The sequence below is a fragment of the Triticum dicoccoides genome, chromosome 1A (genome assembly GCF_002162155.2).
Source record: "Triticum dicoccoides isolate Atlit2015 ecotype Zavitan chromosome 1A, WEW_v2.0, whole genome shotgun sequence".
NCBI lineage: Eukaryota > Viridiplantae > Streptophyta > Magnoliopsida > Poales > Poaceae > Triticum > Triticum dicoccoides.
Window position 1 is genome coordinate 156,334,253 of NC_041380.1, and position 3,543 is coordinate 156,337,795.

The window sequence follows — 3,543 nt, forward strand, 5'->3', positions numbered from 1 at the left end:
GTCTTTGCTTCATGATTACATAACTAGCACCACATGATGCAACAATGACTGGATTTAGGGATCCGGACAGACTATAACTTATATGGAAGAAATATGCCTGAATTTCCAACAACATAGGGTTTTATGAAACCAAATCAATATGAGGATTATTTTCATTTCTATCCTTGATTTTTATCAACATGGGATGCAAGATCACCATGAGACCAAACCAAGATGGACATATTTTGTTCTTGAATTGTATCAACATAAGATGCAAGATCCCATGAGACCAAAACAAGAAGGAACATATTTTTTACTCTTGAGTTGTATCAACATGAGATGCAAGATCCCATGAGACCAAAACAAGAAGACTTTTGTGGGTAGCACCGAACATATATGAGATATGTGGTGAAAGCAAAGCATCATCGGTGGATATATTTGAGTCTTGAATTGTACCAACATGGGATGCAAGATCACCATGAGACCAAGACAAGAGGAATTTTGATTACACACGCACACTTAGCTCGCATCAATATGGGATTGAAGATAAGTATGTGACCAGACTAGGCATTCATTTTATGATCTTGATTTGTATCAACATGGGATCAAGATCACCATGAGATCGAACCAAGAGAGAATTAATTGGGCAGCACCGAACATATATGATGTGTACGGCGAAACTAAAGCATAATCTATCAATAAGGGACGGAGAAGGTGGCCATGTATTCTCACCTTTCCTTGGGTTCCCTCGCGTACTTCTAAAGTGGTGATGTAGATGAGCAGCCGCTGGTATGTGTAGCTTGTGGATGTCGGACGGCCGGAGGCGAGCGGTGAAGACGACAAGCGGATGGCTGGCGGCGATGATGGCGAGCAGACAGATGGCCGGCGATGAGTGCGTAGACGACGGCAAGCGGACGACCGGCAACGACGATGACGACGAGCAGGCGACAATGACGACGAGCGGACGAACGGCGGCGACGACGGCGAGCAGACGAACTACGGCGACGACGGCGAGCAGACGAACGGCCGGCGAGCGACGATGATGAACGAACGGCCGACGACGTGGTTGCAGGCTAGCTGTGTTGGAGCATATGTATGTGCGGGAGAGATGGATGGATGAATGATCGGTGATGAGCGAGCGACAGCAGCGGCGTGTGGATGAGAAAATGAGCGACCTAAGAGCAGCCTAGCGGCCTGGTATTTATAGGGAGGGAGGGAAGCAGTGGAGGGCCGGCTGGATGCGCGCCTGCCCATGTTCTGATCGTGGGATCATGTCCATGAACATGGGAGCGTGGCTGGCTCCTTTCCCTTTTTTATTTGTTTAATCACTAATTACTGGCAATGTCTCATCAGCTGGGCTTAATCAGGCCATGTAACGTGTGGGCTCTGGGCACGAACTAATTTGCTTGCATGCCATCGGCTGATGGAATAGAATATGCATGCATGTACGTAGCCATTGTTCCTTTCTTTTAATAAATTTATTTAAATGAACCAAGCTTGATCAATTGAAATGGCCGCTGAGGCTTACTTCCTTAACATGGCATATGAAAAAAATGAGTGAAAGGATATTTTTTCAATCAAAATTATACACCAATATTTTGATAATACTCTCACATATTTTTTATATGTCGTCACACGGGACATTTTCCCTTTTATATGTCTTGTATGAAATTTCATTAACATTGCTGGAATAATGTCCAAATTTACTCTGTGATCCAGTATTTTAGTAATACCAATTGAGTCTAAGATGATTTGAATTTATGTCGACATTAGAATTCTCCGTCGGTGACAACATATGTGTATGCGAGCCATGTGTCCTCTATATTTTTAAGATGACACTTCATGACTATTATTTTGACTCATTTTATAATTTCTTGGCCCTTTTCAGTATCTGCATTATCGACATTTGGAAATACATCATAGGCCTATTTTTTCAATCACCAATTTGAGCGGTTGATTATAATTGATTAGTATCCACATTATCGACATTTGGAAATACATCATAGGCCTATTTTTTCAATCACCAATTTGAGCGGTTGATTATAATTGATTATTTTTCATTATAAAATATATTTTTGCCGTTTTGTGTTTACATTTTATGCGGTTTATGCTTTTTACTTATCTTGGTCAAAATCCATGTCAACAAGGACTCGCCAAGAAGCTTTTCCTTATGCTTGAAGGTACTTTCCCTTGTCCAACTGATTTTCCACTATCGACTCTTCGTATAGTTGTCGACTCATCAATTTTCTGTGTGTGCAGAATTCTGTCAAAACTTGAGGAAGAGACCAGGCGGATTGAGACCGAGCCGGACCCTATAAACTCCCCCATCAAGGATCAAGCTACAATGAACGTGCTGCGACTGGAATCTTGCCTCGCTAGTGTCACCAATTATCTGGCTTGACTAAAGCCGGCGGTATCACGGATAGACGCGGAGCTCTGGCCGAGGGAGACGTTCCAGAATGACCTCGAGTCTCTGATGACTCGACTCAACGAGATCCCCGGTCGAGTGTAGGCATGGAAGAAGTCATCTGCTCGGTGTGGTGCCGACGTGGCTCTGACTCTGGTCCGCGTCCATTGCAAGGAAGTCAATGAAGGAAAGCTCGTGGCCCTCAAGGTTGCCAACACCAAGAGATATAACTTCCAGTCCTTCATGGAGACCTTCATCGACGCTGCCACTCGTATTGCTGATGGAATCGACTTGGACGAGTTCGTCGAGCCAGCTAGCCCTCCTCCTGCCGAGTGAACACACTTTAAGCCTCACTTTTATTTGCCTCGGAATGCCGAGTGATTTTTTAACCGTTAAACTCCTTCGGGCCTGAAGCCCGAGTACTTTTGTTCGTGGTTCTGGAACTTGCTGGATTTATCCGAACTTGGTTTTTCCATTCAACATGGTTGCTTTGTTGTCAAATCTTTTAATTCTGATTGAATCTTGATTCTTTACTCGGAATAGATGCTATCTTTGCGGATCAGGATGGAGTGTTCATTGTACTTGTGATGCAGCTCCGTCGAGAGGGTCATGGGCAAGAGCACTAGGTGCTGCGCACGACATGCACCTCGTCATCCTTGCGAACTAGGATGGAGCGTACATTGTACTTGTGACGCAGATCCGTCGAGAGGATCACGTGCAAGAATGCTAGGTGTTGCACATGACCTGCACCTCGTCGTCCTTGCAGATCGGGATGGAGCGTACATTGTACTTGTAACGCAGCTCCATAGATAGGATCATGGGTAAGAGCACTAGGTGTTGCCCACGACCTGCACCTCGTCGTCCTTGCAGATCGGGATGGAGCGTACATTGTACTTTGTGAATCGGCCACTCGGAGTGGTTCCTTTAACTTAGGCGAGTACGGGGTCGCAACTAAGTCCCCGAATGGGAGGGTTGCTCTTCACTCGAAGGATTTTTAACTTAGGCGAGCACGGGGTCGCAGCTAAGCCCCTGAGTGGGAGGATTGCTCTCCACTCGGAGGATTTTTTAACTTAGGTGAGTACGGGGTCGCAGATAAGCCCCTGAGTGGGAGGATTGCTCTCCAATCGGAGGATTTTGAACTTAGGCGAGTATGGGTC